Source organism: Agelaius tricolor, unplaced genomic scaffold (assembly GCF_023055355.1).
Source record: "Agelaius tricolor isolate 1412-34295 unplaced genomic scaffold, bAgeTri1.0.p SCAF_8, whole genome shotgun sequence".
Lineage (NCBI taxonomy): Eukaryota > Metazoa > Chordata > Aves > Passeriformes > Icteridae > Agelaius > Agelaius tricolor.
The window spans coordinates 24493224-24516603 of record NW_027269268.1 but is presented as its reverse complement, the minus strand read 5'-3'; the positions used below and the strand labels follow the sequence as shown (position 1 = coordinate 24516603).

At 35.5% G+C, this 23380-nt stretch overlaps 1 long non-coding RNA gene across 2 annotated transcripts in view; it reads left to right on the top strand.

Annotated features, from left to right (window-relative positions):
- Positions 1–18353, top strand: part of LOC139592314 (uncharacterized) — a 66974-nt gene extending 48621 nt beyond the window's left edge. Inside the window, exons 7-8 of one of the 2 annotated variants that reach the window (XR_011679960.1) lie at positions 12336–13565; positions 15385–18353. This is a non-coding gene — a long non-coding RNA (uncharacterized lncRNA). The remainder of the gene's footprint in view (positions 1–12335; positions 13566–15384) is intronic. The other variant, XR_011679959.1, reaches the window with a different exon arrangement.
- The last annotated feature ends 5027 nt before the right edge of the window (positions 18354–23380 follow it).

Here is a 23380-nt window from a genome sequence, read left to right as displayed (position 1 = left end):
GAATCTGGATTCATAAACTAAAATCCTAATTTCTCTGAAGTCAGTTGCAAAATTCTCATTAACTATCATTAAAATATTCCCATTAGTAAGGTCAGGAAGTAGGAGCCAAAACTGAAATGAGTTACTGCTGAGCATTGTGATTATTAGCAAGTGCAACATTTGAAATTATCCTTCTCTTCAGTGTGAGAATATTTTTCCATTTATATGAGTTTGTTATTCTGCTTTGTGTGTTTAGAATCCAAACTCTTGAGGACAGAAATTAGTTTAGGAATATTTTGTACAGTCTCTTAACAAAAGGGCTTGTGATTTCAATTTGAGCATCTGGGTGCTATCAGAATGCAATGGATTCATAATAACTGCATGCAAAACAGCTAGAAGGAAAATTGCATACAGAAAGGCAATTATCTGGAATATGATAATACAGGCTGCCACCTACGCTGGCTTTTCTTCCTAATGGCTGTTGAAAAAGACTGAGCACCTTTGTTAAGCATTTCAAAGACGGAACAGTGACAGGTGCTATACAGAATTCAAGAGCTATTGTTTAAACTTAAGCAATATTGACTAAAACTCTGATTTCACCCTAGGAAGCCAGTTAATTATAGCTGAGGCTTTATTCAAAAGCTGACATGACATAGCTGACAGAATTACAGAGGAGACTGTGTTAGTCATTGACATCAATGATATAAAGTACCCTCGTGCTTCTTACCTCATATGAGGGAATAGTTACAAATTGCTGGTATGGTTGATGATGCACAGTGGTTAATGACATATTCAGGGCATTTACTGTTGAAAAAAAAGGAGATTCAGATCTAATTTATATCTTTTTGACAGTCTCACGGCCTTCACAGATGATGGTGCTGTACTGAATGGAAATAAGAAATTAAATGAAAATTGAATACTTACACCCTTTTCTGCAAGGTGGACCTGAAATAATAAAGGCAGGGGGGTTTGTTTGTTGTATTTTGATAAATTTTAAAGCTGTTTTCCCTTTTTTTATGTTTTAGAAATTAAGTATTTTTCTACTTTATAAAGAGGTAAAAAATAAATGTAAAGGGATTTCTTGAATTTGGAGGAAAAAGAATTCTGGTACACATAGAGTCCCTGTCCCTCCTGTCTCTTTAAGCCAAGACTAATTTGGTGCTATTGTTTCAGAAAATACAAAATAAGTCTGAAATCTCATAGCAGGAATTCTTATATGTAAAGGTAAAGGTCTTAATAACAGGGAAACAGGAGAGGAAAAGGATTAAGAAGGGATAGGTAAAGAAACAGGTATTACAAGTGAGGAGAATAGAATACATGGCTACATTTAAAATTGGTAAACTAGCTAAGCCTCACAAAATAATTAAGAAAAAAAAGTTCCCAATTCTCAATGGGGAATGGATTGCCAAATTCCAAGTAGTCCTGTGACCTATATCCCCAGAACACAATTACTAGTTCAGCATCAAAACAATTGGTTGATTAAAAAAGCAAACCCCCTAAAACTCCCTGTAGTGTTGCCTTATTATTTAACCATTTTTGAAAGACACAGGCTTACTTTCCTGGACTTTGAACCCACTTCTCCTATTTATAGGAATGAACATTAATACTAAGACAAATGACATTCTGGGACAAGGCTGGGTATTCCTCTGTTCTTCATGAGGAAACTGCTTCTTTCTGCACAGATCAAGTAAATTCAAGAATTAGCAAGAAACCCACACCTAGTAATTGGGATATTCACCTAGAGAAGAAGAATAGGATTTTCCTGTTTGTATTCTGGTGAATGTTAAATATATTAATTTAGTACTTGATCTACTGGATAATTGGAAGACCGATGTGTTTCTATGAGAGTCTCCAGAGGGGTTTGTGTCTTCATAGAAAAAGGGCTGTTTGTTAAACTCACATGTGGGAATTAGGACCTCCTGTAGGACTTTTTAATGTTTATTTTAGCAAGATATCATCATATGGAAATGGTCTTGGTCAACCTTTGGAGCTAGATCTGTAAAGCAGATATTGGCTCAGATAGTTCCATTGTACTGAGCAGTTCTATCCCCAGTCAGTTATCTTGACTCCCCCTTATCCCAGTGGGAGTCAAGCACGTCCAAGTTGAACCTTTGGTCCTTGGGTTAGAAAAATTGTTGGCAGACCCCCATAGCATATGGCCCTGCTCAGAAACTCCTACTGACAAAATGGTGGGGAGACAAGCAGACAATTCTCTTTACAGGCTCTTTTCCTTGGCTTCCCACAGCACTCTGCAGACTCCCTGTGCTGTTTGCATAACTACAGGTCTGAACAGGTGCCAAAGCTTCTGGTGCATTTTACAAATTGGCAACAAGATAAGCTCTGCTGCCATCCAGACAAATTATGCCCTGGTCCAACATGTACTTCATCAAAGGGCTTGGTAGTCACTGCTGGGGCTGTTTTTCATTATCTCATCCTCAGTGGGAGATCAATAGAAACAACAATGTTAGCAAATACTAGAGCCTAAAAGATGTCAAAAATCTTAATAATTTTTTTTTTAATTTTATAGACCCTTAAGTACAGCATAAAATCTTGGCTACAAAATAGGTCTCATGATTCACCGATTAATTTTATTTAGGATTATATACCCATAGAGAAGTTAGTGTGTGGCCAGACTGAGCTACTAATTACTTACTTTGAACATTACCTCACATTCAAGAGGCACATAAAACAGTATTTATGAATGTGGGCAGGAAATGGCTAGTGGAACAGAGTCCAAAACTGTCTCAGAGTGTTGTGGAGGTTTTAGATTCTGTTAAATTTATTAATATTAGGGAAAATGCTACTGTATGAACCAGTGCTGAGATAATAGAATCTATCTGAGGTGTCAGAATATTCAATCTAATTGATATCAAGGAGGTATCCAAGCAAACTTTATTAAAGTGGGCAATAGGAACCCTAGCTAAGGTGAAATAATGAAAATTGGAGGCAAATGTAATAAAAGCCAGATAATATTTATTTTCAATCAGATATAATGTCTTATTGCAAATATTCCTGAAAGTATAAAACTTTAGTGATGCATTAAAATCAGAAGAAATGTGCTTTTGAAAGCAAAACTGCAGGTAGTAGATTTATCAGTGATATTAAAGTATAACTAGCCTGGAAGAGCAGCAGTCATAACATCCTTTCATAGTTCTTGCATTGTTTTATGTATATTTTAAATGTAGACTTTGTAAAATATTGCATTAGTTTAATACCATTTATGGTTTTATGACAACTTTTACTATTGGTACTCTTTGAAGTTTTGCCTCATTTTACTGTAACTCTAGTGTTTCACTATTTGTTTTTGCAGTTTTCAGTCTTTGATCTCTTACACTTATTTTGTTGGTGGGTCAGGAAAGAATGCTGTGAATTCATATACAGCAGACGTTTTTAGGAAATAATGAAATTGTTCAGCTATTTCAGCAATACTTTTATTTTTTGCACCAGTATACAGTGGTCTTTCTAGTTGATGTCATAGCATGAGTATATTAGGCTTAAGCTGGGTGTTTACCACACACCATTCTGAGTATGTGATGTCTCTGTGGGCTGGTGTGCAGATTATTTACACAATAAATAGAATTCACTTTGCTAAACTCTGAAAATTGTTATGATAAATACTTTTGATATTATCCCATTTATTTCCTCTTTTAATAGAAAAAAAAAAATTCAAGTAGAATTTCCTGAGGTGTCAGTCTTATGAGAAGGCGGCAAATGGTTTTTCCCTAAACAAATCCATTACTTTAGAAGAAAAAGAGGTGTTTGTTGTATTGATTGATATATATTCCTGCTCTATAAATCTGGAAGATATGTTGCAGGAAATATTTTTTTTCTGTAGAGACTTTTAAAAAAGACCTTAACAAAAAAGAAATGTTTTCATGAATTAATACCCATTAGAGGTATTGGCTCTTTCCATGTTTAAGACAGTCATTTCCTTAATGGAAATAATTATTTCACAGAAAATGGACTAATTTTCAGGGAATTTAGGTTACAAATTCACATATGCAGGCTTTTCAGGAATTATAACTAGGTTAACCACCCACATACTATCTAAAAGAACAGCTCTTTGTTTAGTTCAATAGCGTGATAATCCTTTTTTTATTTTATTTTAAAGGATAATCCTTATTTCCTTTTTTTTCTGAAATGCAAGAGAAAGGGGTTGAGTAAGGTCACTGTGAAGGAACACAGAATATATCTGTTATCATATAACTCAAGCTGGCTTTCAGAGGAAGGACAGCATAAAGTCCTATTATTTTGGCTGCAGCTGGAGAAGGGCCCTTCCCAAACTCTTGTGCAAGTGTTGAGGAACCCCTGCAGTGCAGGTAGCTCAGTGTGCAGCTGCAGCACCAGTGCAGCTTGAGCCCTGGCTGGTGGGAGCTCTGTCCCTTTGCACAACAGAGGGCGCGGGGACCTGTGACCAGTGACCGGACACCCAGAGACAGCAGGAGCCAGGGACCCCCAGATCCTCCTGTGCTTGCACTGAGAGGGTGTAAAATCCCCGGGGCTCCTCTCTTTGGGGACTTGAAGGCACCCAGCTTGAGCTGTTGCTTTGTGATTGCACCAAAGTTAAATTGTTTTAGGGATAGAGACTTTTGAGAGCCTGCTAGGGGAAACTTGGTGTGAGCGTGTGAGTGTAGCTGGGAAGCTGCTTCCATCCCAGCTCAGGTCATGCCAGAGTGATCCTGGATGGTCGGACAGGGAGTTTTCCTTAGCAGTGTCTGTGCAGGCTCAGCATACTTTAAATACAGCAGTTTTTGGTGGTTTTGGGACAGTATGTACTGATGTGTTCAGTGCTGCTGAAAGTTGTGTAGAATGATGGCTTTGGGCACCCGTGGCAGAACCCGCTCAAGGAGTGGATTCTCTGTTTGCCTAGGGTAAGGACTGCACACACAGGTACAAAATCAGGGTCACTCCTTGAAAACAAAAGATCTTGTCTGGATCAAAGCAAGAAACACAAAATAAAGAGCTTATGCTTATATTATTAGCACCATAAAAGATTGATGAAGAGTGCTTGAGCTGAATTTTTTTTAAAACATTTGGTTTTTTTATGCTCTGTATAGATTACAAGTGTGAGAGTAAGATGTTAAAATTCCATAAAGAAAACTATTTCCTAGGATGGGCTTAACTTTCTTTATAGCTACTTGTAAGGTGCTGTGCTTTACATTAGTGGCAAAAATAGTGTTGACTCAGGAAAAATCTTAGAAAATCTTCTAAGGAAATAACAATTAAAACATCTTTGTTTTGATTATGACTGGAAGTCTCATCCTATATAAATAAAAAAATATATATATGTTGATGTATCTTTGTTTGGCAAAAGCCTTGTCTTATCACTGATAATATAATAGATTGTTTTTCAGAAAAAAAAGAAAATTGAAAATCTGGTCTCATAAAAAGTATGCCTTTCTATATGCCCACTCACTTCACATCAGGGACCTATCCACGTGTAAAAAAAGCCAATTTTTGATTTATTTTCAAGAAATGCAAGTACATTGCTCTAAGACAAATAATTCTCCAGTCACATGGTTTGATCTTTGATAATGTATCCTTTGAGAGTAATGAAAAAATCTTAATCTTTTGGGACTCAATAAATCAATATAAGATAAAAAGAAAGGAGAATTCTTGTATACAGCACATTCAGTAATTAATAAGGCAATTTGCGTGTCAAAGAAGCAACAATTTGTTCAAAAATTTTCAATCATCTTATCCATCTGCCAAAGCATTACAGAACTAAGTATTTTAAGTTTCTGGAATCTTTCCTTACCAAACATTTGTCTTTCCATCTGCAATTAGATTTTTTAAGAAGTACTTTTCTTAATTCAGAAGAGACTCATTTTATATTTTCACAGATGATAAAATGGAGAAGATAAAAGCTGTTTTGATTGTTTTCTAAAAAGTTGAAAGTAATTCACTTGATAGTTTAGAAAGATAAATACGAATTGTGTAAAGCCTATTGTATCTGATCAAAGCTGAAAATGTGTATATTTTCTGAACACAACAGTGTGAAATTAACTCTAACCATCTTTTAGCTAATTATAGAAATTGACTAAATATAATAATAAATGTTATGCAGTAAAACTGGATTACCATTTTAAACGGTGAGTATTAATCTACAAGTAAAGAATTTTCATTAATATTCATGTGTTTCTCATCTAAAATTTAAATAGCAATTTATCATAAACCACACTTGTATTAAGAATTTTTTACAGTGAAGAACATATATTGTAGGAGAATGTACAATTTAAAGTTCTTCAAACATTTAAGTTACTTTGTTCTGCATACATATTGAAGTGTTGTCTGTTACATTTATTTAATGTTCAGACTGATTGGAAAAGTAAGTAAGTAAATTTGCTGGGTTAAATGGAGAAACAGCAATTTATGCATATTCTAGATACACATTTTAAGCTGAATTGCTTAAAAAATTTGTGTTATGCTTAATCTTCTGTATCTTGGAAAAAGTATACAGGTCAAACTCTTTTTTGTTCTCTATGTTTTTTAAATGTATTTTTTATAAGTTTTAAGTGATATAAATAGGTAAAGTATGGAAAATAGTTCTAAAATAATGCTATATATTTTTCAGGCAAAAAAAATCAGTACAACTGAATATAATATACCAGTTAGCATACAAAGAAAATGGATTTTTGGTGTCTGAAAAATGATTACTTTTTGGAAAGATCATGATATTTAAAAGTTTAGTGGAACAATGTGTTGGCACATTTAAGTTTATTTAGAAGTTAGGAGTGATCACCCTGTGGAAAATACTGAATTTTACAGTATTCTCCTTTTCCTGTTTTAAAAGTTTTGTTTTATGAATAACACCAACTTTGACAAGTATTTTGTTTCCACTTTTTTCATTTTTTTAAAGAAAGAAAGAACTGAAATTCAACTTGAGTACTTAAGAAATAACAGTCTGTACAAATAGTGCAGAGAGGTTCTTTTAAATAATATGTTTCCAGATTATAGCTATTGAGAGTATGTCAAAGGCATGCTGCATTTCTCATATCAATTTACAGGATACATTTTACAGAGTTATCATTTCCCTACACTAATTCCTCAACAGCTCTTTTGCTTTGCAATAAGAATCTTGATGCTGAGTAGTTCTTCTGTTTGGAGTGCTGTGTAAGTAGGACTTTTTCTAGACTCACTTCTAATCCCATAAATTCAGTATGACTCATCGTTCTGATGCTCATGTGAAAAGGATCAGAGCCTCACGTGCATTCTGCACATTTAAAGTATTCATGAGCTGACTTTAAGTGATACAAATTATGTAGAAAAATCTGTGAAACTGGACTTTAAAGCTAGGAATTATGTTTTTTCAGTATACTTGTATTCAGTATTCATGGCTATTCCTGTAACACAATGCCAAACAACTCTGTTTTCAGTGAAATCAGAATGGAACCACTAATTTTGAAGGTGTATAAGTTTTGGGTTTTTTTTCTTTTTAAACAATGAAACAAAAAAGTTTAATAAAAATTACTATTTTTAACAACACAAAAATTTTGAATCTTTTTATTGTGTTCTTTACTAAGCATGATCTGTGAAGACATTAAAAATATACATTCATGGATGACAAAATGGAACATTAATTTTACTTGACTGTATTATGCAGGTCATAGGACAATGCTGGTTTATACAGATGGTGGTCAAGGAAAAATATGTGTTAGGAAGAATTTCAGTTCGTAGTTTTAAAGTTTTGGTGGTTTTAAAATCCTTAGCATGAGGTTTATTACTGTGATCTGTGCTAGGAAACCATACAGAGTTTTTTTTTTTTTTCCAAAAGCTCTGGAGGGAAATAGTGAGTGGGTTTTGATTGGAATTCCAAGGTCAAGGTAAGCATTTCTCTTTACTGCACTTTTCCCCCTAAGAATGGTTTAGGATGAGCTGCAAGCATTGTATGAAACAGCTTTAATCCAGCTGTTTGTTTCAGGTAGTTGATATGTAATGAATGGTATGCTTTATGTTAATTAGCCTTTGTAGTGTTTGGAAAATGTGTCAATAGAAGAACTGGAATTGGTAATGACAATTATTCATAAATTTACACTTTGAGTTACCTTGTTCTTATTTAGGACCTTGATGATTGAACTTAAGCATTTTTAAATACTAAGCAAAATTTTTTCCTAAACAGGTTGTTTGAGGTCTTTAAAGAATCTGTTTACAATGAACAGAAATTTTAGGAAGGTGATTGATTCCTTCTGTCTGAATTAAAGCTGGAGAAGTAACTTGGCTGGCATGTAATTTTCTTTTAGAGGGAACCTCTAACATGATAACAAAGTATGAAGGAATCCACAGAGAGCTTCACTTGACTTTAGGAAAATCTACTTTTGAATTACATGTTGCATTGATAAACATTCTCTGTTGCACAATAAAAATCTTTTTCATTTAAAGAGCAGCCAGGAATTCATCGTAGTGGAGATAACTCCATCTTCAAGTCAAGACAGCCATGGAAGGCAATTTTGCAGTGAAAATCAGTGATGTTTTTCTTCTGATAGAAATTATAGATGTGGAAGGTGCTGATAAAACTAACTATACATTTGACTAGAAAATTGCTTGAAGCACCAGAAATATGGATGCACGTGTTTATTTTTTTGCTTTTCTCATTGTTTTTCTGAGGTGATTGTTAGCTTAAACCATATTTATGTCGTCTGAAATATTTTGTAATCCGTACAAAAAGGATGTCTTGGTGACTCACATTTGAACTCTAACAATAGACAGAATGAGTTTGATATGGGCTTTTATTGAGTGAGTTCTCTCCACCAGTCCTTTTGCTCTGAGCTCTTTTGGAAGTCCCCTTTCTCTACACTCTGAAATCTTAATAAAAGGGTAACTGGATAAAGTATATTTTTCAACTGTGCTTGTCTCAAAGAAAATAGTTTCTATCAGCTGTTCCAAACAGCATTCTTTAGACTTTTAATGATGCCAGTCACACATGTATTTTCTGCCAAAGATAAAAAAAGAGGGAAAAAGAGACTTGATAATCTGGGCACTGACGCTTTAATGAGACAATTCTCTGTAATCATGCAAATAACTATTTGGCTGACTATTTTGGATGAAGTAGCTTATTCTCCACCTGCTAAATGGTAAGCCATCATGGCACAAAAAAAGGAATTCTTCCTACTTTGTGTCATCAGAGTTCAGTAGAAATACTGTGTCACTGGTGTTGGCATTTTGCTTTACTGATACTCAGTGGTCTTTTTTCCAATTAAGCTTTCGGCTCCAACAAAAGTGTCCAACAGAACATTCACTTTTTTCAAAGATAAGCTAACACTAACATAAGAGTATAAAATTACTGACTCTCTTTGATTGTCTCATAGTAGCAATAATAATTGTTCTAGTTTAATAGTTGAATTATAGAGGAGACTGAAGCCCTTAAGACTCCACAATGTTTTCATTTATGAGGAATATCTTAAACCATGTTGTACATTGAATTTTTAGTATAATCTATATCATAGGGCTGGTGAAATTTTATGGGCTCTATACATCTGGGCTCTATACATTACATGTCAAGAAATACCTGAGATTTTATTTTCGTCAACACTTCCACAACAGGACATATATAGAAAGTCATTCTGCTAGCATGTTTAACTTTTCCTGTTTGGGAAAATTTTTGCTAACATAGAAAATAAATATATGAAAATATATTTAAATAAATATGAAAATATATAAAATAAATAGAAGTTCAGTTGTGGGGGTCTTTTGCTAACACTGCTTAGCTATGATTTATGGCTTGATATGACCTGTGCTACATTCAGTTTTGTGTTGTTTTCTTAATCAAGTCTTGTTTATTAGAAATTACTAACAACTTTGGAGAGCTATTCTTATCTAATCTAAAACATTTACTTAAATTATTTTACTTCATTAGCACTTCTCTCACTATCCCAGTTAGAGTACTTTTGAAAGCTATAGGCACATAGCAAATACATATTCACAATAACTGTAGCAAAACACAGTAAGAAATCTTTCCTTTTGCACTCCAGTAGTCATCCAGCTGTCCTTACCTTCAGACTGCACAGACCCTGATTGAAAGCCTGAAGCTTATTTATGTTTCAAACAGTTTACTCCAAGTTTACCTTAGTGCTTCCACTGCAGTTACAAACGTGGGAGTGTGTTCCTGCAAGACTGGTGCCATCTCCCCCTGGGGTAGGGGTGCCTGCTGCAGAGCTGCTCTGCTGCCTTCTGTCTGTCCCCTCTCTGGCTTGCTAAGCAGTTTGGAGAGCAGGCAACAAGCTGCAGCTGCCATTTGCTGTCCCAGTGCTCCTTCTGCTCTCTTATTTTTTTTTTTTTTTGAGATAATGGAACTACTGTTGAAGAAAATAGAGGTTTTTAGCCTATTCTCACTTCAGAAAGGTTGGTGTTATTTTGGTAAGGCAGCTAGGAGGCCTCTCAAGCAGCCTAAGTATGTACTGCAGCTGAAAGAAGCACTTAGTTTAGCCACACTTCTGTGCCACCACTTTTCTTTTGTTGGCACAAGCTTTTGTGCAGCTGTGTGTGGAAATGAGTTAGGCCAAGAATCCTGGTTAAAGTTAACACAATCAAGAAAACAAAATGAAATAGTTACTTTGAAATCCAGCTGATAGGTCAGGCCTGATAATACTTACAAATGCTGTGATCAGAGCCTTTCCAGAGGAGAATTATTCAGTACCATTCATCATAAGTATTTTCAAGATGAGACCTTGTTAGGATGCCAGGTCTCATACGACCTGCTTAGATCCTAAGTAGTGTTCATGAAATGAATGATAAGCCTCCAGTGGATGTCAAATCTTTTAAATATTAAAGAGTATGTTACATTAAAGGGTATATTCAGCACCAGATGTAAAGAGCGGCTTTTAGGAGAACCGTGAACACTGAAAAACCTGTTTTTATGTTAATTAATGTACATTGTTCCTCTCTGAAATCACATTCACAAAAGAAAAACAACCTTTTAGTACTTCAGGGGAAAAAGCATTGAAAGCCTCGGAGCACTTCACAGGCTAATCGTTTGGAGCATTTCACACTGTAGTTCTAACTTTTTATTCCTTGTGAATCAGAAAATATGATTTAACTGATGTGTTTCTTTCTTTGTAATATTTTGTAACACTGAAACACAAGCCAGATATTTGGTCATATGCAAATATATATATTTTTATAAAGAAAAGTTTTTGTGTTAATTTTGGATCTAATTTTACAAGAGAGTACTCCTTGTAATGTCAAGGCCTCAGTCCAAAGTCAGTTAATATTCAACTCTATATAAAGCAGATATCCTATATTTATAACTTATATAGAGTGCACCCAGACCAAGGAGTAGTTTATGCACATCATTCACCAAATAAATAATTCAGAAGGTTTCTTAGAGTATCACCTTTCACTGTGCTGTTTGTGTTGTACATATCACAGTGGGATGGGCTCTCCATGCTGTGTATAGTAATGAGAAAGATGGAATGAGAAAAAGGCATCCTCTGGTATTTTCCAGACAGAATTTGGAGTTACCTGAAAAGATTTTAATGCCCCCACTTAGACTGGCTGCTCTGCACCATCACACAGAAGAGGTAAGATGGCCACTGCATAAGTGTGTTAATTTACAAAGTCCCACGATGAGTTTATAATTATTTACACCTCAGCTCTCTTATATCCAGCCAGGTGTAAGCTGTAAGGGCCTGTTTCAAAGCAACAGACTTGTGTTTCTTGAATGCATATATGACAGAAGCAAACTCTGACCACGTATTTGATTGAATTATTCCCTTTATCATCTGCAGGCTTTTTCTTTAGCAGTGGTCTTCAAGACAGCACTTAATGTTATTTTCTTCTGACTTACAGAATCACAGAATATTCTGAGTTGGAAGGGACACACAAGGATTATTGAGTCCAACTCTTAAGCTAACAGCCCATACAGGGATCAAAACCACAACCTTGGCATCACTAGCACTCTGCTCTGGCCAACTGAGCTCATCTCAGGCTTGAGCAACTCAGGAGTGATACAAAAGGAGCAGGGGCCAGAAAAGTCTTGATTACCCATGTTTTCTGAAGTGAGGAAAATATTCAGATGTGAGTTGTGTAGTTATGATCTCCTTGCCTATGCTTTTTAAAAAAGTACTGGTGAATTATTTTAATTCTTTATTTATATCCCAAATAAACAAGTTTCGTATTTTGTTTTTTAAATAGCTGCAAGTTCCTCTGTAAAAAAATTGTATTCCCTAATCAAGAGACTTTTGTAATTCAAAATTCTCAAGCCTGAAACGTCTGTTTTTCCAAAAAGCTGCAATTTTTAATAGAACCTATTGGCATGGTTTTGTGATTTGCTGTACCAACATTACTGAAATTTGCTTTCAGTAAAGAATTTATTTTTGGAGATGGTAATTAATTTGCTTGCTATAATGTCTGTATTTCAGTGAAACAAGATTTCAAATGGCTTTCATTACTTTATTGATCATCTGGGAATGAAGATAGCAGAAAGAGTCACTATTTTTCCAAAACTGAAGAAAAGCTACTGATATTGTTTGGCTGGGGATGTTGGGACGGATTACATACCATTAAATTGTATTTTTGAAATGAAATATACTAATGCTATTTTAGATACTATCCTGGATTTCTGCCTCATTTGAATTTTCAACATTAATTATTGCCATCAAAGTACACACTGACAGGTAATGCTAAGGGTAAGGAAGAGTTGTAAATATTTCCCAGGTACTGATGTGACTTGACTAAAAGTTTTGTGATCTTTCTTTCAAGTTTATAACTGGTAACAAGTTCAGACTGCCAAAATTACTGGGAGTTCTTTGACATTATAATTGCTGATTCCATAGGATTGTGCACTTGCGTGGTTTTGAAAAGTTTCACCTTCAATTTAGTGTCACAACAATATGGTGACTAATTAAATAAGTTTAAATAAGTTTACCAAGCTCACCATGGACAGCTGTTGTTTCACAGCAGCTGGTCATTCCAAGAGCTTCTGGGCAGTGATCTTATGCTAAGAGCCTTTCCTAAGTGAGCTATTTTAGTGGGATCAGACACCTGCTGGCATCTCAGATAACCATAGGAAGGTCTCAAATGGCCTGTCAAGAGCAGCACATCTGCAGAAAAGCCCTATGGCTACCTCATTATTTTTTCAGACCATATAATTCTTAGAAGAAAGAAGAAAAAGTTCATCATAGAACTTTACTTGGGAAGAGCCATAACATGGGAGACAGTAAAAATGTAATTCACTAGTGGTTCTCTACAACCTTCCTGTCCAGAAAAAAATTGTGAGGTGGCTCAGGTAGTCCTGCCTCTCCAGAGCCCTGGTGCTTGATATTTGCAGTTCACTTTTTTTCTTTTTCATTAAACCTTATACAAACATAATACAGAAAAACATCTCTGATGGTCAGTCATGCATCTGACTTGTTACTGGATGTCTAATAGAAAATGTTGTGATTCTTCTTATTTTGTTGTTGTTTTGTTGTGGTGTTCTGTTTTAAACAGCAATTGAAATAAATACATCATTTGGATGCAGACTGTGGTAAAGTCCAGACTAACTTTATATGCCTGGTTCTGGAATCAGCAGAACTCTGGGAAGCTGTGAAGTGGAATGCAAAAGGGAGAGAACTGCAGCTCTGGTGCTGTGATCTCCTCCTCCCTGTAAGGTCAGTAAGCTCCATCTTGCTCTGTAACATCCTGCTACTACTTGTTTCCTCCTGAGCTAGAACAAGGCAGTGGCAGAAAACTGCACACATTGGAGGCAAAGGTGAAGTGAAAACACTCCGGATGCAACCAGCAGCTCCACCCAGCTTTTTCTATTTCAGAGTGGTCTAGGAATACATGAGGTGAATTTATCATTATAACTGATAAAATGTTCCTGACTTCAAGGTTGGCAGATTAGTGGTCTGTATACCATTCCAAAGAAGTATTATGTGCACTTTTTTTCCTTCTTGTATCCCTTAGTTGACTATGCAAACATAGAAATTAAATAAATCTGGTTCTGAGTGCATGCAGAGTTACCTATACCATGCCCTTGTAGAATTTGAGCATTATGGATTGAATTCCATATCATTATTCAGCTTTTTTTTTAAATACAGAAACTGAGCTGTGATAAAATTTGAAACTTTCATTTAATAATCTTGTTTTTTTTTCCTGGGACAATTTTCCAGTGCCTGAAGAGCTACTCAGGGAGCCACCTGTGTGAAAATTTTTAGCTTTGACATGATATAACTAAGGAATGAACACTGATTTATGTATAATTTCTGTCTGAAATTCTCAGAAAAGCATATTCCAATAGGAAATATATTGCTAGGAATATTGTCATATGATCATGGATTAGTGTGAGTTTGAAGGGACTTTAAAGACCATCGAGTTTCAAGGGACAACTTTACTAGACCAGGTTGCTCAGAGTTCTGTCCAACCAGGTCTTAAACGCTTGCAGGAATGGGGCATCCAGAACTTCTCTGGGCAACCTGTGCCAACCTTACAATAAAAAAATTCTTCCTCAAATCTTATCTAAACCTGCTCTCTTTCTGTTTGAAGCCATTCCTCCTTTCCTGTCACTACTTGCTCTTGTGAAAAGTCCTTCTCCATCTTTCTTATGGTATTCATCATGTAGCATTTAAAATTCACAGCACTGACTACAACTCTAATTACAAGATGTGACATTTCATGTTTGTACACATAATAAATTACCGATCTATGCTTTAATTGTAGAAATGTCTATGATTTTTCCTGACTCTTTGGCTGCTCTCTTTCTAGCTCCTTAAGTGTGCACCAGTGTGGGAGAAGTGTAATTAGGAAATTACTAAGTCTTAGTTAGCAAACTATATTTCTTAATAATCAACACTTCATAGAGCAGAGTAATTTAATATAGAAACCCAAAACTCATTGTGAGACCTGTCAGTAGTGGTTTTGTCTCAAACTGCTGACTCTTACTGCAGGCAATGAAATCTAAAGATTAGATACCTGGGTTATCTTCTCTGCTTCTTTTCCTTCTTTATAGCTTAAAAATATTCCTGTTTTTGTCCTCCTCTTCTGAATAAATGTAGATGTGTATCAGCTTTTCTTTCCCACCGTTTGGTGCTGCAGACTTTAATTTTAATAGCAGATTTAGTGTGGGCCATTTCTAATGTCTAGTTATCAGCGACATTTTTGCTGGTTTCTGAATCACCAAGACAGCTGCTTGCACTGTCAACCTGAGAGCTGTCATTAAAATCATACATCCTTGACATGTATAATTAACTAGCTTGGAGGAGGATGGTTGATTGAAAGCTGCACTGGCTCAGGGAAAAAGCCATTACCTGGCACATACTCACATAATCTAATTGACCTAACAAAGCAGGAGAAATGAACCATGCTTCCAGCTGCTTCTCCTGCCATCTGTGTCTCTCCTTTTATGGGGTTTAATGTTTTCAGTTTTCCAATACAAGTGTCAAATATCTTTCTGCTGAAGGTTTTCCTGCAATTTTTTTTTTTTGACAGTCTGTAATTGTCCACCAGGAATGAAGGATAAGAGGACCAGCTTTCAGAAGGAAAATAGATTGAGGAGTTTGAGAGTGGTGTTGACAACAGATCTGCAGAAGTGCATGGAGCGGATGACGTGCTTAGAAGTGGAAAAAAACCCCTGAAATATTTAGAAGGACAAATATCACTTCAAACTTTATTAGGCATTTGAATTGGGGCTTCATTGACTGAAAATCACTAATATGAATTTTTAAAATTCAAATATTAATAAGTGTTTTGAAAATCACAGATATTTTGAAACATTGGATCCAATCATTGAATTAAGATTTTATCTTTTTTTTAAGTAGGTCATGTAACTCATGATACATCGTGAGCTGGAAATGTTTACATCTCAGTAGACAGCTTGGGAAATGCTTCAAATGAACTTCTTGCAACTTGGTCTATAACTTGAAGACGTAAAATATTTCTACCCTAATTTTGTGGTTTAGAAATGGTATTCCCCAAATTAGTGCTACCACTAAAAAACCCCCAAAACCCAGGAGTCCCTGCCCTCCTGTGACAGAAAGCACAAAAGGCAGAGGTCATGGGTTCAGGTAAGAACAATTTACTGGAAACAGAAATGAGCTACAACAGTAACAGTTATTAATGGCAGAAATATATAAAAAGAGAGGGTGATTCACACGCAAAAATGCTCACTGCAGACCTCAGGTGACAATGAACAACAGCAAACAGCTTCCCCCTCCCACCATGGCCCTCTCAGAAGTGTCCCCTACCCCCAGCCCTGGAATGACCTGAGGTGGTAAAAAAACCAACCTGACCATGCCCATATGGCTCCAGTTCTGCCCTCTCATGGCTGGCACAAAAAGCTCACTCTGTCTTCACTGGAACCAGGGAAACCAAGTAGATTTTTTCTGTTAGGAAATTAGATATATTGCAGTGCAAAAAAGAACTTTAGTCTTCGTGGAAGGATACTGTAAATTACTTTCCTGAAATATCTCCACAGATTCACAGAATATTCTGAGTTGGAAGGGACCCACAAGGACCATTGAGTCTAACTCTTGAGTAAATGAGAAAACAGTGGCATTGCACACATATGTTAGAAAGAGTTATAGTACCAAAAAATTATGCTCATGTATACTCACAAATATATTGTACAAAGAAAACAAAGGTCTAAGCTTTGTTTAGCATGATCTTCTCTGCAGAAAGGAAGTTTTAGAGCAGATTTATTTGAAGGAGTAAAATGCTCTCTGTTAAACTCCAAGATTAAGAGCGCTAAATGCAACTGATGCTATTCCTACAGGTACAAAATTGCTGCTGGCCCTTGCTGAGATATGGTAACTTAATCTTCACAGTAGATTCTACAAGAGACCACTTGTCTAGCACTGTCTGGGTCTAGAACAGTAGACATCTTACCTGGAACATTTTTGTAGATTGTACACATGCTGCAGATTTAGAGGGGCACTATATTCTCATGTGTTCTAGTACCACATGAACAGCACTGGCTGTTCCTAATTTCATAATCCTTCTTCATGTGAGGAAATGAAATATGATGGATCTGTTCTACATCTTCATATCTAGCAACACGTAGGCAGACTGGAAATGTGGCTGGAGAAATAAACCTGAATTGATAAAGTCATTTAGTGCACATCTCTGTTGAAGATGTTCTTGTAAGTTACTGGACAAATCCTTTGAATCCCAAACTATCAGTGTAGAAATGAGAAAAAAAAATGTAACAAGATTCATTAATTTAGTCTTCCAATGTAATTAGGTGAAAGAAATGTTCATTGTTGAAAGAAGTTATTTCTAATTTGTTCTTTGCTTTTTACTTCAGGTCATATACAAAAATAGTGACTCAATCTTGCAAACTCTGTTACTATACTTTGAATCTACAAAGAAATACATGCAATAATTTAATGGGAAAAAATGAAGAAAAATTTTCATTTCTTTATTTTGTCTTGAGCACAAAATCTCAGCTTCAGAGAAAAGTACAGGTGCTTTAGGACTACTAGTACTTACTGTATTAAAATATTTTTAAAATTTGGTTTTCATCTTTACTTGTAAATATGAATTGTTCTCTACAAAGCATTTTGTGGACATATAAAACATTTTCCTCAGTTATTTTCATTAAAATGTACGTTCTCATTTATAAGGAGTCAGTTTGATGTCTTGCATAGCAAAGAGGGTGTACTGTAATACAAGAGTGTCATCTAGTGAATGATATGGGTGAAGGACAAACGCCTCAGTAGCAGCCAGACTGTGAGTCATGCCACAAGTACAGCTGATTAGACAGCAGGAATACTCAGAGCATTTTAAAACTTTCCTTCAGATCAACACTGAACACTAAAAAAGAATTGTTTGAAAACAGTACTATGAAAAGGGAAGGGATAATTTGTCATTTACTGCTTCTGCACGATACATAGCCTTCCTTAAGACCTTCTTATCTCCTGTACTAAAACAGCTCAAACTTCCAGTACTCTTGGAATAAATGTGAAGTAAATTTCATTAGAAAGTCAATTAGGAGCTCTCTTTTTCTAAAACAAGCTTAACCCTTATCTGAGTTGTTGAAAACCTTAGACTTTAATTTGCTTTACCTAGGAAAAAGTAAACCACTGTTTTCTGCAGAAGGAAAAAACCTCCATACCAGGGAGAGTATTTTTGTTGAGGGATTCTTTTATGCCTTTAAAAAAGTTAGTTAAATTCTGCAGTAGTCTATTTTAATGACTATGCCAATATGTTACACCTGCAGTGGAATAAAAGATTTAATATGATTGTCAGTTATGTATCTTCTCATTGTTTGGTTTTCAATGTATCATGGATTTATCAGGCAAGATATTCAGGAAATACTTAGGAAATTCTAGCTGTAAATTGCTATTCCTGTTAAACAGACAATTTAGTTGGTAGAATGAGGTATTCAGCTACATTTGAAGAACAAAAATCTATACTAGGCAGTGATTGTTGATAATTTTTATCCTACAGGTAGCTAATTATTAGAGTTGGGGGGAGGTAGAGGGGTGGGAAAAAAGGATACTTTGAGTATCATGCCTTAATTTTTAATCACACCAAAAGAATTAATCTTAGGTTCTGATTTTACATGTGCATATAAAAAGCACTGATAAAGAGAGCTCTAAAAAAAGCACTAATTGACGTTTATTAGATTTCCAATCTGAAAAATTTATAAAAAATTAATTTTAATGAAATTAAATTCTCAGCTGAGACACAACTAAACTGATAGCAAATCCTATTATTATCCTGACCATGAGAAAGGTTTATCTGATTAATTTCAGCTGTTCCCTTATGTTCTTATTTTTTAATCATTCCCTGTCCCTTTCTCTAGATTCCTTTCAGTTATAGATTCCTCTTTTCAACTCAGTCATATTTTTTTCCCAGTGGTGTTTGCCTTGACTATTTTTTATAGGCTGCCCTTTCATTTTCAAAGCCATCTTCTTTTCTTATCTTTCTGCCCCTAGGTACCACTTTTTAAAATTAGTGTTGTAGGGGAAAATAGCAGCAAAATACAGTAGCAGTTGTGGAAATAAAGGCTATTAAATAAGACAAATGGGTCTCAGTAAAGGATTCAATCCTGGCTGACTTTTTCATGTGGGTTTATTGATACCAGTTACAGGTTCAACAGTGTTCTGATCATCTAAAGTATGGGAATGCTATGCTGGGAAAGTCTCTGGGCTTGAGAATATGCAGAAAACAGAAAACTACATTTTTCTGATAATTGTAACAATCCTGGTTTTTAAAATCTTTCAGCTTGTCTTTAAATAATGTGTGCTGATTCTGAATCTTTCAAAGTATTGTAATTGTTTCACTAATTATTCAAACTATGGGCAGTATTTTGTTATCATAACAAAAAGTCATATTCTATTCTCTGTGTAATATATGGCTCTAAGACTTGAGCCCTAACTTGGTGAAGCTGGAAATAACCTTTGATAATTCAAGATATTAAAATTCTTTAATTCTTTCTTACTTTATTGATGAAGGAACATTTTTCTAGTTATGATCATTAAGGATCATCCCTCCAGAGGGAGGGTCACTCTTGCGCAATGCTCACAACAGCTTGTCCTCTGCTATTTTTCAGACCATTTTCACCCCATCTTTCTTATTGTAATGGCTCATATGTGTAGTCATAATCTCCTCCTTTAGAGAATGCAGGTCTCTTCCAGTGTAGCAGGCAAACACTGTGCAGTCATACAAACAGGTTTGCCTAGAACTGAAAAGCAAGATTTTAAATTACACTAACTCGTGCATAAAACAGAAATCTAGCTCTAAACCAAGCTACACTCTGAGGGCACAGTCAGAGCCACTGTGGCAAGATCTATCATGCTACACTGCCAACATGACAGACTTCATTCCTCCTCCCAAACAAAAAACCCATATAGCTTCTCTGAGGTTTGAACGTGCATTCTTTTCCCTTAGCACATTGTAAATAAACTTGGAATATTTTAGGTATTTCACTCTAGAAATTGCATCTGTTTGCACCCATTTTTCTTGCCATCTGCCATATAGGTTGCAATCTCTTTTAGAACAATAGCAATCTATTTACTAGTTTCTTTCTTATGGTGCTAGGTTTCCCTATTTTCTTTTATATGCTGACAGCATGCTCAGAGCTGCATTTCCTGCCTGTTAAGAATCTTACACTGGCACTACACAGAGACAGCTCTAGTTCAGACATCCATGGGAAAAATTCAGCAATTCAGTGCCCCAGGTGTGATGTCTTCCTGGAAGTCCTGCAGCATTTGGGACGACAGGGCCACCATGCAGTAGATGGCCCTCAGCAAGAGGTAAACGGTGAGGAAAAACTGTGACATGAAGGCTTTGCCAAAACACTGAGATTAAAAAAAATAAAAGACCCCATTTGGAACCATTTTGATGGGCTTCTGTATTGTAGTATTAAGTCATAAGCTGCCTGCGTCAGTCTGCTAGATTATTTCCTAACTTTTTCCATTTGGCCATCCACTGGCCTGTTAGTCCTTCTCTGGGACAAATTACTGCCAGGTTTTCAGAATTAGGAGCCAGATTCTCTTTCAACAGCCATGCTGAGCCCTCCTACTTACACAGCTGTCAGTACTTAGGGCAACCTCTTCCTAGGTGCTTGTGATGGTAGCTACGTATAAATGAGATTTCTTTGGTGCTTCTGGGTTGCTGTCCTGTTCTGGAGGTTGTGGCTTGTTTAATCATCATGAAGAGGTAGGCTGCCAGGGCTCTTCTGGAAGCATTTGAAGAGGAGGTTAAAAACCTCCTAAACCAACTTGAAGCTACTTGGAGACTGAGGAGAGACCAGCAGGATAGCTTTCTTTAAGAGGCCAGCTGCATCCAAAGGTTGTGCCTGTAGGATCAAGTCACCATTAACAGCAGCTTTCCTCTAGGTAAGTGCCACCTCTCCCAGTGAGAGGGGACGTGCTTGCTCACAGAGTTTGTTTTCTCCCAGAGGAGTAACTCCTGCTCAGTTCTTGAGATAGTCATTGTTTCTAAGTGTGTGTGAGTGATCTTGGCTAGTTCATGAAAATAAGAAAACTGTTGTGGTAAATTTCACTTCTTTTCAATTCTTTATAGGCAATTGCTTTTAAGTACCACTCCAGGTGCAGTAGTTCCTAATCTTGAGCTTGCCTTCACATTTATATCTGCTTCCAGGAAACTAAGATGATAGAAATGTTAAAACAGATTGGATTCAGAATAAAATTAAAGTATCATCATAAAAACCATCTTTCAGTGTAGATCATATTTCAATTACAATGTCATTCTATTGCCATTTTATTTTTTCTGTACTAAAGCGGACTGAAATGCCCCCCTGGTATGTGGATGATGCAAAACACAACAAAAGAAAACATGAAGAAATAGAATTTTGAATTTAACTTTTATTGAGAAAATGTAATTAAATGCTTCTACTTATAATACTCTAAATTCTATGATGATATCAAACATCTGAAATGCTAGAGATTTGAGAAAAATATTAATTCCCTATAAATAAACTCATTTGAATTCTTTGAACTACACTTCTATTTGAAGGATACTTTGTTCTGTTGCTTTTTAGCATAGATTAAGAGAACTGTAAATAATCTTCACACTTTTTGGACTAAGTGTAATGATGATGGCACTTTTGTGTCTTCACTCCTTCCTCTGGTGACCAGTTTGTTTACAAAATGTGGCCTCAGATAATTAGTCTACTTAAGAAATCTGTGCAATATATGCACAGTGGGAAATCCTGTGAAAAGAGCAGTTGCTGACTTGAACAAACATATTATTTAAAATACCCAATTTTCTCCTCTGATATGCACACAACTTTTCAAAATGAAAAATCATCTAATCTATATTTCTATACAGTATTATGGAGATTATTTTTATGCAGTAGAAAATTATGCTGTTAAACTAAATAATACCTTAGAATTGCATTTTAGGAATTGAAATGATGTGCAGTTCACTTGCAGCAACACTGTCAGAATTAAGCTTCATACAGGGGACTGTATAAAATACTTTGAGGTTTGAGGTCCTTTAAGACTCATGCCTTTTCCTTACAGTTGCCTAAATCTGGCTATATATATATATATATATATATATATATATATATATATATATATATATGCTGTTCTCAATTCTAGCTGGAATGATTCCCTTTCTTTTGAAGCTTTAGTGAAAAGCACACAGAAGTTAAAAGTGTCCAGAGTTCCTACTTCTTTTTCTCCCCTGCTCCTTTTCCCTGTGGAGTAACTTCTCCCATTAAGTCTTGTAAGTGGTTTTGGTGCAACTGTTCCTGTTCTTGATGTCGAGCTGCAGAACCAGCTTTGAGCTGAAGACCTGCTCCTCTCAGGATGTATTTCTGCAGATGAGTTTTGAATGGTGCCAGTATCTTTACAGGAAGACATGCTGTCATGTGCTCTGCTTTAAGTATTTTTAAGCATGTGTTGAACATAAGTTTCGAGTAGATGTCTCCTGAGGTCTTTCCAACCTCCATAATCCTGTGATCTGAGGAGTGTTGCTTCTGAGGAAAAAATTGCCACACTTTGTGCAATACTTGTGTTTTTCATCAAGACTTGAAAATCAGTAGAGTGCTTATTTTTTTTCTTTATTTCCAATAAACAAGACAACCTTTAGTAAAATGCTCCATAGATTTCAGTTTATCTAGTCCGAGAAACTATTTTTCAAACTTTATAATTACTTTTTATTTAACAAATCACATAAAACTAAGTACATTTTAGCTGGTACTATTTTTAATCCATTAAGGAAGGTAGATGTGATTGAATAATTGAATATTCAGGGGATTTTTTTGTTGTTGGTTTTTTTTTGGGGGGGGGTTGTTTTTTGTGTTTTGTTTTGCTACATCAATTTTCTTTAGCCTAGAGGTTTTAAACTTTGTGTTTAGACATTTTAATAGTCTAATATGGGAGGCTGTGCACTCAAAGCATTCATGTCCATCAAAATGCTTCATGTAGATGTCAGCAGGAAAGCATGTTTTTCTCCAAGAATCTAGAAGTCTGTGAGGAACTTATGTAATTTAGATTATACTGAAATATGCATTAGTGCATCTGGAATGGCTCTTAGTATGTATTTCTCACATAAAACTTTTTTCTTGTTCTATGTTGTGTCATCTCTTCTTAGTGCTACAGTGAAATATGACATATTTCATAGCATCTGTTTAAAATCTTTGGGTTATCCTTAACTAATGGCTTGAATATTTAACATCCATTACAAAACTAAATGGCCTCAAAGTTTGTCTTGCTTTTCAACATGAAACATTTCAAATAGATGGCCTTACTGGATCAAAACTGATCTCATGAGAAATACTTCAGTCAATAATCTTCTAAGTGACTTAAGCAAGAAATACAAAGAACAGAATTTAAATCATAGAATGATTTCAGTTGAATGAGATCTCCAGAGGTCTTTTGGTCCAGAACCAAATTTAAATACAACTTTTTGCTAAAGGAATTTGATCCCGACTTTTATTATTGAATCTAAGCAGCAGACTATGCCATCAGTTCAAAATGACCAAAATGGAACATAAATGACTGCTTAT